Source organism: Myotis myotis, unplaced genomic scaffold, assembly GCF_014108235.1.
Source record: "Myotis myotis isolate mMyoMyo1 unplaced genomic scaffold, mMyoMyo1.p scaffold_m19_p_14, whole genome shotgun sequence".
Lineage (NCBI taxonomy): Eukaryota > Metazoa > Chordata > Mammalia > Chiroptera > Vespertilionidae > Myotis > Myotis myotis.
Window position 1 is genome coordinate 32,590,562 of NW_023416318.1, and position 14,583 is coordinate 32,605,144.

Genomic DNA, 14,583 nt, shown 5'->3' on the forward strand with positions numbered 1-14,583 from the left:
AGTGAATTAAACTGCTAACAAGTTAAATCACTGTGATTTTCAAAATAAGCCTCCAGGGTGAGCAGAGAATGGGAATATTATCATCATTTAAAAAAAGATATTTGCTTTCTTCTTCTCACCTCTCGACTTGCACTGGAGGCCCAGGGTTAGAATTAGGAGGACCCTGAGGACCAGCTGGCAGAATGAGGTTGGTCCAAGTGTAAGGGCATGCTCTTCACTTTCCTCTTCAATGATTCCTCAATATTTCTAAGAGAGGCATACAGTGGATAGAAGAAGATCCAGACTAATATGGCACCCACTTACCAGCCATTCTCAATGACTTCAAGTGGACCCATCATGTGGTTCTGATTTCATCCCCACTCTAAGCCAACAAACCATGACAATGAGGTCACTCTGTTATAATTGCCCCTTATGCCCTTTTTCCAGTCAGATCACTTATCCTTCCAGATACTTCTCCTATTTGCATTTCAATTACTGGAAAATATACTATGGTGGAAAATATACTATGCTCTGAAATAAACTGAAATGGGCAAATATGAACTGGTCATCCATTGCAAATGGACGGAAGAGGACTTTTGAGCTAAAGTCTTGACTCGGGCTAGGCCTCCACAATTTTGGGGAGTTTTAGTGGATGCTGTGATGAATGGTCCAGACCCTCTTCAGGAAGAAAGGGGTTATTCTCCCAGCTGCTGGGAGTGATGATAGATTTGGCCCTCAGCTGTTAGCCTTGAGTAAAGAAAACTGAACACACTCTTCAGGGTCATACATACTTCTTTATAGGGGTAGCTGATGTCCAATCATGGGGCTGTAAAGACTGGCCTGTTGCCACAGTTCCCTGTGGGGTTGGCAATACTGTCTTTGTTGGGATTGCAATTCTGCCCACTTCCTCCCTTGGGGTCTTGACCAAAAAAAATCTGTTAAGAGAATAGGTAATGCCCACAAAAATTAATTTTCCCTGGGATCTCCCGTCACGCTGCAATTTCCAAGTCACTTTAAACTCTTTAATCTCTTGGTGATGCTATTGCCTAGGTCATTGTGAGAAAAAGCCAAACTTACAATGCTCTTGCTATGAATCAGATCCCTATCTCTATCTTAGGTTTCAACCTAGAAAATCTTAACAAAACTATAAAGAATCAAAGAAAAGAAACAGACTAAAGCGGGCCTCAGAGAAAAGCGAAGTGGAATTGGCTCAGGATAAAGAAGTTCTATTAACTCCCTTCCAATGCAAAAAGTCTATTGTGTGGAAACTGTTCAACTCTTCTTTGACTTCCTATTGGAACAAATAAGATTGAAGGAGGGAAGATTTTGGCTAGAAGATGTACTGCAGATGCTTTTTATAGGTTCTAAATCACTTTACACATTTCTTTCCATCCTTTTCTTTTTTTCTTAAGTAAACAATACTGTTCTACCCTAGCTCTGGCCCCTGAGGTGCCATTTAGGCCCGACATCAAGCTAAGCCTGATTAAGAAGTATGCAGATGAAAATTAATAAATAAATAAATAATCCAAAATACACTCATAAAATTAGGCCAACCAGCCTCTTCAGTTTTTTTTATCTTTTTGTATCTTTGGCCTCAGAAGGGGCAAGCAGGGGGCCTCAGACTAGGGATAATTGGCTGGTCTTAAGGTGCTCAATATCATGGACAACCAAGTTCCATGTCTTAGGACTCAGAAAAAGTTGAATTCAGAAGGGCAAAAGTGCCACTTTAAGATACTCCCATTTTCTTCTTCCAGATTCCTCAATATTTGTAGAAAGAATTCGTTTTATTTTTTGAAAGCATTGTTTTCTGTGTACATGTATGTGTGCATGTGAACATTAATGTCGGTAGGTGTTTCCCAGCATCTAGAAGGGTTCAGGAGCTGAAACCGGTTTGGCTCAGTGGATAGAGCGTTGGCCTGCGGACTGAAAGGTCCCAGGTTCGATTCCAGTCAAGGGCATGTACCTGGGTTTCGGGCACATCCCCGGTGGGGGATGTGCAGGAGGCGGCTGGTCGATGTTTCTCTCTCATCGATGTTTCTGACTCTATCTCTCTCTCTTCCTCTCTGTAAAAAATCAATAAAATATATTTTAAAAAAATAGAAGGGTTCAGGAATCTGGAGAAGGCGCTGCGGTGTAAATTAATAAATAGACTAGAAATATAACATAAATTTGTAATCTATGGGGGAGCCAGAGGAAGCTTAGCTATAGGAACGAAGTTCTTCTGAATCTCCGGACCCCTCGCTCTTTTTTTTTTTAAATTAAATCTTTATTGTTCAGATTATTACATTTGTTCCTCTTTTTTCCCCCCATAACTCCCCTCCTTCCAGTTCCTACCCCACCCTCCGCCCTCACTCCCCACCCACTGTCCTCATCCATAGGTGCACGATTTTTGTCCAGTCTCTTCCCGCATCTCCCACACCCCTTCCCCCCCCAAGAATAGTCAGTCCATTCCCTTTCTATGTCCCTGATTCTATTATAATCAACAGTTCATTCTGTTCATCAGATTATTTATTCACTTGATTCTTAGATTCACTTGTTGATAGATGCATATTTGTTGTTCATAATTTGTATCTTTACCTTTTTCTTCTTCTTCCTCTCCCCTTGCTCTTTATTAACACAAATTGTCCTAAGGCAGGGTAGATATACATATCAAAGGTTAAGGTTTGGTATACAGTAGGCATTGTTAGTTTTCGGGGAACTGCCTTTGGCTGGCTGTTCAGGTGTTTGGCCAGCAGGAGGCAATAACATGTAGATTAAAATGCCCTCAGCTGTATGGCAACAGGCAATAATAAATGCAAATCTTTCCGTGTGGGGAAATGCCCTCAAGCTATTCCAGTAGGTAATAACATGTATTCAGCCCTGCTGAATATAGAAGCCTCAAGGTTCCGTCAACCTTTTGATGAAACTTCTTACATTTATGACATGGTGGAATTAGCCTCCGGCAGAACATATGCACACATCTGTACACCAAGTCTCTAAATAGCGTGCATATGGGGCTTTCCTCTTCCTAGTGGGAGTTCAAAGAAAGGGAATCTTGATAGAAATGGTAGAAATATTAGTCTTTGAAATTCACCATAAGATTCAATCCACTGGTTTGATGTGGCAGATATACTACATCAAGTCTTAACTCCTCTGCTGGGAGATGCAGCATGTTGCCATGGCATCGCTGTCCATGGTGCTGACATTACTGAGCTAAGTAGGCATGGATGTTTCTCTTAATCCTGAGACACTGGTGAATTGAAATGAAGGTCCTTGTGAGTGCTTATGTCAAATGCTCATAGTTGTACACTTTTTCTTTTCTTTATTTATTTATTTTTTTTGGCTATCAATACCTTTTAAGTGTTCACACTTTGTTTTATTCTTGAAGATTCATAACAAAAATACATGGAACTTAGTATGAGTTTTGATACATTGGGCAATTACAAAAATCTAAACAAGACAAGTCCATAAAATATGTTCCTCCTTGTGTGGGGACAGAACCTTCCATTCCACTAAGCAGAGAGAACCACAACTGATTATTGTTCTAATTTGGAGATTGACAGACTTGGAGACAAAATATATTTTTTTTACAAAAAAACCACAAATAAAACCACAAACCACAAATAAACCACAAATAAAACTCAACACAGTCAACTGCCTCAACTCCCCTCTCCTTTTTACATTTTCTTATTTACATCATATAACCAGAATGGACAAAGGCATAAGGCAGAGATATGTGGGACAGGGTTAGGTACTCAGTGACTGAATGCCAGACAGACACATGAGTTTCCTGAGGTGACTGAGAAATGTACTTTGAATCAACCACTCAGTGTTGTAGCTGAGAAATACAAACGGGGGGAAAGAATTAAAAAGAAGCTACAGGAACTGCTGCTAGGAGGCCTGATGTCCACAGCAAATGTTTAAAATCCAACTTATATAGTGAGAAGATGGCCTGAATATATGGTCAGTACATTTACATAGAAATCTGTAACTGTGAAGTTAGTACCTCTTTGTAATAACACAAGCTGGAATGCTAACAACGCATAAACACTTCTGCTAAAAGCCCACCAACTGAGCCAAATCATGCCTTCCAAGCAAGAAGGAAACTTATTTGCATTCTCAAGACATGACTTGCTTTGGGACAAAAATTGAGTACTAAATTTACTAACATTTTTTATCTCTCGTATCATTAACACCTTCTTGTTATATTTGTCTGACTCCTTAGTGGCTGCCAGTTCTCCTGAACCCCCTCCAATGATGATGAGGTCATAGTCGCAGGCCTCAGAAAGATTCTCAGAGCCACTAATTTTTAGTAGCTTTTGAAGTCTGCCCTCCTGATACGCCTTTAGGTTTGGAACATGGTTGCCTATCTTTGTCTGTTTCACAAAAACAAGGAGTACGGTTTCCGAGGTCAGTTCTAACAATGCTCCCTTGAGGCCCAGCCCATCCTATGAATACGAGCTCTAGGATATCAGGCTCTTCTTCAGGCGTCCCACCACTTATGCTCTGATGCAATACAGAACTGAACTGTATTATTTTTCCATCTGAAGAGCAACTTTAATTTTTACTATATTGCAAAACAAAATTATGATTTAAATATCCCTTGTGTGTAGAGAATTCACATATACTGAAGAGTTCTATCATGTTTCAGTTAATTACAAAATTTCCTCCTCTGGAAGCCACATCAGCCATCCACTCTTCCCCATATCTCTCTACTTATAACTCTATCTGGCTTTGAAAACATTCTACAATTTTATCATAATACCTGCATAGCTCTATCTTCTTGTTGTAATGTACCCCGCGAATCACACAAGGACGCCTCAAGAAGTCGAATTAAAGAGTCACATTTATTGCAAATCCGGGACTATGAGGGGGCATTTCGCTCTCCCAGATCTCATAGTGCCCGCCCCAGCCCCAACACCAGATTTATATAGGCAAAGATCACAAAGGTATTGATTACATCCCAAGGTTTGGAATGAGGAACCTGGTTTGCAAAAAAGCAGTTTACGGAAGCAGAAGCAGTTTTACTTAAGCATGTTATCTAAATTATAGTTTTGGGTCTCCAGATCACTGAATTGACAGAAACACATTATCTAGAGCCCTTGGATCTTGGGACCACTGAGTCAACAGGGACATGTTATCTGGAGCCCTCTGTCCTTAGGATAATTGTGCTGTCCTTCCCAGGTACAGAAGAATGTGCTTCTATCGATAACCAGTATGATCACAACCAATGGGATATTCACATTACAATCAATAGGGTATTCAATCGAATGGGATAATGTATATAATTCAGAAAATCAAAATAACTTTCCTATCATTTTAGCAAGCAAATAAGTACAGAAACCAAACAGCAGGGTTAGAGTTAAACTACAGTTTCTACCTGAGATGATTGCTACCATACTTCATTCTACTTTCAGCACACATTCTTAGCAGCAGTGAGAGCAATTGCCTTTTCAACCCTCACATGCCACTGTCATTGCCCTTTATTTCTTAGCTCATTCTGGTTTCCAGACTGCAATCCCCCTCACCTGCTAGGTTTTCCTTTCGGCTCATAAAAAATCCCACCCAGATTCCAAGGCCCAGCTCCTACTCTGCCTCCTCCACGAAACTTTCCTTGATAATCCAATTTAGTTTTCCCTCTCCTCTAAATTTTTTCAGGATTTATTATTTGGCATTACACCTTAGACCACAGCACATCTGAAAGGGAATCTCAATTTTAATTCTGTGCCAATATTGTACAATGTAAAGAGCATGTGTTTTAGTATTAGACAGTTCTCGATTTCAATTCTAGCTCCTCCATTTTGTAGCTTAAGTAATGAAGGGGCGAGGACTACGCCCTCCATCTTGCCCCAGGGTAAGGGCTATGCCCTACATCTTACGTTGGCCATGTGCTCGGCAAGGCTTCTTCCCGGAAGCCCGAGCCTCTGCTGGCCACACCCAGGACTTCTTTGAACTAACCAATGACAATCAAGGGAAGTCGCCATAGATATGACCACATCCTGTGTGACAAGACACCAACTTGCACCTGGCCGATCAGCAGGGCCCACAGTCCTTTCTCCTCCCCTTGCTCCAACCCCCCTATAAAACCTCTCTCCACACAGAGTTTGCTCTCTTTGCCACTTGGCTTGCCGTTGCGTCGGTGAGTGTGGTCGGGGAGCCGAACTAGTTCGAATAAAGACTCTTTGCTTTTGCATCAGACACGGCTGGCTCCCTGGTGTGGTCTATTGGGGATCTTGAAATCTGGGCATAACAAGTAAGGTACTTAACTTTTTTGGAGCCTCATTTCTTCCCTAAGAAAAAATTATATTAACACAATAAGCGCCAAGCCTGTTTTGTCTTCCTTTCTGTTTAGCCCACTATATCCGATTTCACCGATATGCTGGCAGCATCAGTGACGGACCGGTCCGGACGGAAAGTATAGTGTCAGTCACCAGTGACTGACATGGTGCTTAACGTGTTAACCTATATAGTATGAAATTATATATGCAGTATACATTACTTGGCACATGATAGGCTCTCAATAAGTTTTTGTTCTCTTCTCTTCCCTGCTGTAGCCTCCATTTCATATAGCACAATGTTGAACACATGGTAAATGTGGTTTTACTGAAATGCATACAAAATTCAGCCTGTCTACTCAACCTTGCTATGTGATCCATCTGCAAAAAACAGGCCATATCTGATCAAGCACATTCTGGGCAGAGAAGTGTCCACAAAATCTGAGAGCAAACATAAGAGAGACCATTTGGAGACATTGACTCTTGAAATGAGTTATCCTGATGGTTAATTTTATGTGTCAAATTGAATAGGCTAAGGCAGTGGTCGGCAAACTGCGGCTCACGAGCCACATGCGGCTCTTTGGCCCCTTGAGTGTGGCTCTCCCACAAAATACCACATGCGGCTGCGCACGTACAATGTGATTGAAACTTCGTGGACCATGCGCAGAAGTCGGTTTTCAGGAAAGGAGATAGATGAAACAAGTATACAAAACGAGTGTGGATGGGAGAGTTGGAAGAGGTCGACCTCAGCGAACGTACCTCACTAAGACTGAGGACGTTTTTAGCAAAGGCCAGCTTAGGAGTACCCTAATTAAGTTAATAACAATGTACCTACCTAAATAGTTTAAGTTCAAAAAAATTGGCTCTCAAAAGAAATTTCAATCGTTGTACTGTTGATATTTGGCTCTGTTGACTAACAAGTTTGCAGACCACTGGGCTAAGGGATGTTCAGATAGCTGGTAAAACATTATTTCTGGGTGTATCTGTGAGGATGTTTCCTGAAGAGGTTAACATTTGAATAGGTAAACTAAGTAAAGAAGATCAAGCTCACTAATATGGGCATCATCCAATCTACTGAGGATCTGAATAGAACAAAAAGGTGGAGGAAGGCTGAATTTCCTCTCTACTTAAGCTGGCACATCCATCTTCTCCTGCCTTTGTTCATCATGGAGCTCCCGGGCCCCAAGCCTTTGGATTCAGACCAGAACTTACACTATTAACCTCCCACCCCCATTCTTGGGTCTTTGGACTTGAATTACTAGTAGGTTGGATCCTACAGTTCTCACTTCTTCAGATTTGGACTAAATTACACCATCAGTTTTCCTGGTTCTCCATCTTGCAGACAGCAGTTTGTTGGACTTCTTGGCCTCCACAGCCCCACAAATCAATTCCTATAATAAATCTCCTCATCTGTCTGTCTGTCTATATATCCCATTGGTTCTGATTCTCTAGAAAACCCTAACTAATACAGTCATGTTCTCAGTCAAGGTCTGATGAATGAGTACAAATACTCTGACAAAGAACACATTTGGATGTGGAAATCTGATTCCTGAACAACCTGTGCCCAAAACTCTTTAAAATTCAAAGCAGTGTTGGAAAAATTTCCTTTCTCTGCAGCATGCCAAATTTTGACATTTTTCCTCCTGACATTTTTTATTTTCTATTACCAGAAAGGGCAGAATTTCTTCTTAAAAAAAGAGAAGAAAAAGAGGGTACACAGAACATCAGTTTTAAGTGTTATTTTTGTTCTTGAAAAGATTTCCCATAGACTTTAAAAGAAAGCTTTTTTTTTCCTTCAGAAATTTATTTTGATAGAATTATCCAAGCCTTGTCGGGGAGAACAAAATTTTGTGAGCCTACTATATGAGTAAATGCCAAATTACATGCTGTAAGGTTTTTGTTTTATTATCTCTGGGTCCAGTCAAAGAAGAGAAAAGAGTTTGAATCCAGAACTATTAGCATTTGGAGACAAAAGAGAGCCTTCACTGCACCATTCCTCAGGGCTTGCTTCCCAGCCCCATAGGCTCCATCACTCAGGTGAAAGGATGTTGTACCTAACCTCCCCATGACTGTATTCCCCCCCCCGGCACCCCCCCCCCCGCCCCCAAACACACACACACAGGCACACTTCTCTTCTGGAGATTCAAGAAGTTTACTAACAGGATCAATTTTCTTAGCAATCTCTTTCAAAACCTTTAAGCCAGCTTTATAAGGAGCACTTGGACACCAGTGCTTCCTTCCTTCTCTCTCTCTCTCTCTCTCTCTCTCTCTCTCTCTCTCTCTCTCTCCATAAGAAGTAACATTTTATTAAGGGCATTATGTCTGCACTGGCCTATTCTGGTCACAAAGAAGTAGCATAATGCAGTGGAAAGAGATTAGACTTTAATACCAGACATACCTAAATGTGAATCCAAGCTTTATTACTATCCAGCTCTGCTACGTTGGGCAGATTACCTAACCTCTCTGATCCCCAGTTTCTTTATTTGTAAAAAGGAGACAGTAAGATCTATATTGAGGGAGTCATGGTTAGGATGAAACATATATGTAAAATGCCTAATGTATTGACTTGCCTGCAGGAGCAGCTCAATAAATGATATGCTGTTACTATAAGTGAAACCTGGGACTATGACATCTGAGAGACAAACTTTAGGTGTTAGAGAAACCACAGGACGGCCACTATGTGTGGAAAGAGGTAGTAAGAGGGAGCAAGTAGGTGAGGCTAAAGAAATAAGCAGGGGTTTGCTTCATCACATATGATCTCATGCAAACACAGTAAGGACTTTGAATTTTTGTTCTGAGTGTGATGGAAAAGGTGTAAGAGTTTTGACTAGGGGAATAAAATGATTAGATTTATGTGTTAAAAATATGACTTTGGTTGCTGTGTGGAAAACAGACTGTACATGAGCAGTTGGGAGGACATTCTAGTCCTGACCATGGTAGGAGGTGACGATGCAGGTGGCTAGAAGTGTGAAGTGCAATATGTCTTGATGGTGGAGTTGACAGGGCTTGCTGATGGACTGGATGCATCATGTGAGAGAGAAAGGAGAAATAAATATGATCTTTGGGTTCTTGCTCTGAGGAATTCAGAGAATAGAAGAGTCATTACTGAGAAGGAAGACTGTGAGAGAAGCAGTTTGGATCAGAGCTATCTATTAAATATCCAAGTGGGAACTGGAGATGGGACCTCAGAGCAGAAGTGAGGTAGGAATTTGGGTGTCATCATTATAGAAATGGTGTATATGGGGGGGGGGGGATAAGGACACATTTGTAATACCTTAACTAATAAAGAATTTTTAAAAAAAAAGAAATTGTAAAAAAAAAGAAAAAAAGAAATGGTGTATAAAAAAACCTTAAGAGTAGAGGAGTTTGCCAAAGCAGATAGAGAAGAAACCCAAGGACTGCAATGTTTAAAGGTTGGAAAAAGGAGAAAATCCAGTCAAATAGACTTAGGAGGAATATTCACCTCTGGATTTGGCAACATAAAGGTATTGGTAAATGGAATGGTGGGGACAAAAGTCTGATTTGAGTAAGTTCAAAAGTAAACAAAAACTGATGAAGCAGAGGAAAAAAACCAGTATAGACAATTCTTTTCAGGAATTTTACTGTACAGGAAAAGGGGGGGGGGTGTTCTGGAGGGAGAAGTAGAACCTAGAGGGTTTTTTGTTTGTTTTTTAAGATGAAATGCATAGTGTTGGGAATCATTTAGAAGAGAGGGGAACTTGAGGGTGCAGGAGAAAGAAGAGAGAATTTCAGGAGTGAAGTCCTTAAAAACAGATAAAGGGAGATGAGATCTGAAAGAAGTGGGAAGATTGGCCTTAGACACAAGAGGAAAGAAGGCCAAGTTTATGGGCCCAGATGCAGGAAGCTGACAGAATAACTGTCTTGCATATTCCAGAACAGGGCCTGGACGTGGGCACATCACTGGCATTCTATTAGTATGAGATTTCACAGCACAACGTGGGGAAAGTTAATTTTATTTTTCCCCTGGTTCCCTCCCACCAAATCCTCCTGCAGTCTTTGTGGCTTTCTAACCAGACTCCAGCATGGACACTGCATGCTAATGAGACAACACTTGGTCCAATCCCAGGCACTTGTTTCTGAATAATTAATCTGGCATTTTACCAGCACTTACAAGCCACGGTTTTTCTGATGATTAAATAAAAGGCCAAGGCTCTTAACAACTGTCAACTAGCTGTTTGGTATGGTTTGGCTCCATATCATATGAACACACTGGGAAGTCTGGTCTCCCCTCCCCCTTTGGCCCTCCACCAAACCATAGGTCAGACAGCAGGGGGTTCAGTTTAGTCATTCCAAGAAGATGAAGGAAGATAGGATGTCCTGATGATTCGGACCCCTCACACCTGTTTCAAGCATCACCTGAAGCCCCTAGCTTTCCTGAGTCCCTTCCAACCATTCAAGTGCCTTGTTTTTGTAGTTTTCTGGCAATTCTCACATCTCCCTTTTCTCCCTCCCCTAGTCTCATATTTCTTCTGTATGTGATCACACCAGCTTAAGTCCCCAGACTGCATGACTCAAGCCCTAAATTAAAAATAAAAGCCGCTTTCTACTGAGAATTAAACACAAACACACACACACACACACACACACACACACACACACACACACACACGTTGCTCTCAGCCCAGATTTGAAAATGCCAAACAGAAGCACCACCTTTTAAACAAACTTGGAGACTTTCTTTAAAGATAGCTGAAAGATAGAATTGAGGATTGGTTGGCAACCAGTTTTGAGAAGTCCTGCTGGCAATGCAGAGCTTCCTGAATTCACAAGGGCCTTAGAGGCACTGACATGGCAGAGATTGTTGTGGCAGAAGCAACTGGAAAATGTCCTGAGACTGAAACACAGACAGATTAACATCACCCGGGTGGACACTAATGACTTGCACTTTGAAATGCCAGAGGCTCATACTGCCAGTTAAAACAAGGAAAAAACACATTTCTAGTCTCCAAAGACCTTAGATCTTTCCAGACTCTGCAGGCAAATGCAGTCGTCATGAATTTCAGCAGCTGGGCAGCCCTTTTGTGCCTTCAGGGGAATCATTGCCAGAGTTGCTGTGGGCAGTATAGTCAGTAAAGCTGAATCAGACAATCACTGAAAACCTCCCAGAGGTTGTTAGTAATGATTCAACTTATAATTCAATGCAATCAAGCCTACAGCATTTCCAAACACCAACCTTATTTTAGCAGTACTTGGAAAACTGCTCTTTCCTCTGAACATTTACAAGCTCAACAAATGGGTTTCCAAACAAATCTTACCATGGACAGATAATTAGAATGTCTTTTCAACCACTGGTGTCTGGATAAAGTAATTTTGTCCCAGCATGGACATTTCTAGGAAATAAACAAAAGTCAAAGAGGACAAGCTTGCTGGAAGCTTTCTCAAAAGGAAAATCTTTCAAGAACTGCTGCTCTCAGCTACAAGAAGGAAATGTTCCCACAACGATTTGATTAGCAAAATAAACATGGGCTTTGAGTAGTGCAGAGCATCAAAAGGCTATCTGATGTGACCGAAGGGAGGAATATCTGGTTAAACATCTGAAACTGCAAAGGGGTAGGAACTGATAAAATGTAATGACAACCTCATGAATTCAGTCCTTAAATGAATCTAAAATTCCAAGATCAATTTTGCACTTTTCAATTTGGTCAACAAATAACTTAACGGTGCACTGCACCAGGTTCTACACAGAACTGAGTTCTCAGTCAATTTCTGATACAGTTGAGAAGGCAGGACTAACAGAATAAAAGGGGATATAATTAAATACCAAATTGTGTAATTCTTGTTTTAAGCTGAGTATAAGAAGTTCAGAAATGAGAGAAATCAGTGTTGGCTGAGGTCGAAGAGCTCCTGCGAGGCAGAATAGCCCCTAAATGAACCCAGTATGTCTTCTACTTGGCCTGCCTGCAATTGACACCTATAATATTGTGCCTTTGTAGCAAGGCTGTTATTTAAAACAGTACAAGGTACTGCATGGGAGAACATATTTGCCAATGAAATTTCAGATAAGGATTTGATCTCCAAAATTTACAGGGAACTCATACAACTTAACAAAAGGAAGATAAACTACCCAATCAAAAAATGGGTAAAGGACCTAAATAGACACTTTTCGAAAGAGGACATACAGAAGGCTGGGAGACATATGAAAACATGCTCAAAGTTACTAATCATCTGAGAGATGCAAATCAAAACAACAATGAGATACCATCTCACACCTGTCAGAATGGCTATCATCAACAAATCCACAAACGACAAGTGCTGGGGAGGATGTGGAGAAAAAGGAACTCTCATGCACTGCTGGTGGGAATGCAGACTGGTGCAGCCACTATGGAAGACAGTATGGAGTTTCCTCAAAAAACTAAAAATGGAACTCCCATTTGACCAAGTAATCACACTTCTAGGACTATATCCGAAGAAACCAGAAACACCAATCAGAAAGGATATATGCACCCCTATGTTGATAGCACAATTTATAATAGCTAAAATTTGGAAACAACCTAAGTGCCCATCAGCAGATGAGGGGATTAAAAAACTGTGGTACATCTACGCAATGGAATACTACGATGGTATAAAAAAAGAAGGAACTTTACCATTTGCAACAGCATGGATGGAACCGGAGAGCATTATGTTAAGCGAAATAAGCCAGTCGGAGAAAGATAAATATCACATGATCTCACTCATATGTGGGATATAATGATCAACATAATTTGATAAACAAGAATAGATCCAGAGACAAATTGCAGGGGAGGGGGGTGGTTAGAGAGCAACCAAAGGACTTGTATGCATGCATATTAGCATAACTAATGGACACAGACACTGGGGCAGTGGGGGCTTGCCCGGGGAGGGAATGGCTTGGGGGGAGGGGGTCAATCAAGGGGAAAAAGGAGACATATGTAAAACTTTAGGCAATAAACTTTAAAAAATTAAAAGAAAAAAAGTAAGACAAAACCAAACAAAAAACAGTACAAGGTAGTGGTTCAATACACTGGCTCTGGAACCAGCCTGTCCAGGTTTCAAACCTGGCTCAACCACTTACTAGCAGTGTGTGTGATTCTGAGCAACGTGGCCTTTCTGTGCCTCAGTTCCATTTGTAAAATGTAGTTAATAATAGACTCCATCTCGTAGAACCACTGTCAAAGTGAAATGAGTTAATTTATGTAATTCACTCAATAAATTTATAATTAGATGTGTATCAGAATCACCTGGGGAGTTTATGTAAAACATATATGTCATGGGATCTGTAGAAGTTGGAGGAACGAAGCCCTCCAGAGCAGCGAATTATATTTGGGGAGATAGCGGTAGTGTGTAGTACAGAATCAAATAAGACTTTCTTCTTTGAAAGTCTCATTTCCAAGCCATTTGGTCAACAGACATTTCACCTTTGCTTTAGGCCGCAGTGGTTCTCTACCTTATGGCCCTTCTGGTCCTCATGTTGTGACCCCCAACCATAAAATTATTTTCGTTGCTACTTCATAACTGTAATGTTGCTACTGTTATGAATCGTAATGTAAATATCTGATATGCAGGATGGTCTTAGGCGACCCCTGTGAAAGGGTCGTTCGACCGCCAAAGGGGTCACGACCCACAGGTTGAGAACCGCTGCACTAGGGTATTTCTCCTCAAGCTGTATTTTTGCACTGTTTTCCTGTGGAATTTTTTGTTGTTGTGTTAGTTTCAATTTGGAGTATATCTGATTTTTAAAATTAAAAAAATTAGTTATCCTTAGTTTGTTCCCTTTTGTTTAAACTTTGGAGTACAGCTTGGCTGTATTTTAATCTTTCGGCATTTTCAGTGCATTATTTTTTTTAAATGTAATGAAATTACAATCAACAAAATAATAAAAAATGATGAGAACACAGAGAATGAATTGAAACATTCCATCCTAATAAAAGAGAAACATGGTAATTGGCGTACGACCACTACCCTTCCCATTGGCTAATCAGGGAAATATGCAAATTAACTGCCAGCCAAGATGGCGGCCGGCAGCCAGGCAGCTTGAAACTAACATGAGGCTTGCTTGCTTCAGTGACGGAGGAGTCCAACGTTCCCCGCCTGCCGCTGCAGGCCTCTGAGTTGCAACTCTAAGCAACTATGTAACAAATATAGAAGCTAAACAAAACCCCAGAAACCTGCTTTAGTCCGCCGGGCTTCAGCCAGCAGGATCTCAACATTGTAAGCAAAGGCCAGAACCTACTTTCAGCAGCGGAGGCCTAAGAGCTGGAGCCAAGCCTCAAAGCTAAAGCTGGCCCAGAATAAAAAAAAAAAGAAGAAAAAAAGGAGCGGTTGGGAGCTTCAGTCACCCCCAGCCTGAAAACAGCCCTCAGCCCCTCACCCA

At 41.1% G+C, this 14,583-nt stretch overlaps 1 long non-coding RNA gene across 4 annotated transcripts in view; it reads right to left on the minus strand.

Annotated features, from left to right (window-relative positions):
* The window catches only part of LOC118669047, an 80,191-nt gene that overhangs the window by 60,157 nt on the left and 5,451 nt on the right, over nt 1-14,583 (minus strand). For 2 of the 4 annotated variants that reach the window (XR_004971849.1, XR_004971846.1), the window contains exons 1-2: nt 771-891; nt 120-246 (exon numbers count right to left, since the gene is read on the minus strand). The exons of the other annotated variants lie outside the window; for them this stretch is intronic. This is a non-coding gene — a long non-coding RNA (uncharacterized LOC118669047). Of the gene's footprint in view, nt 1-119; nt 247-770; nt 892-14,583 lie in introns of those variants that run through there. 4 annotated transcript variants of the gene reach the window in all.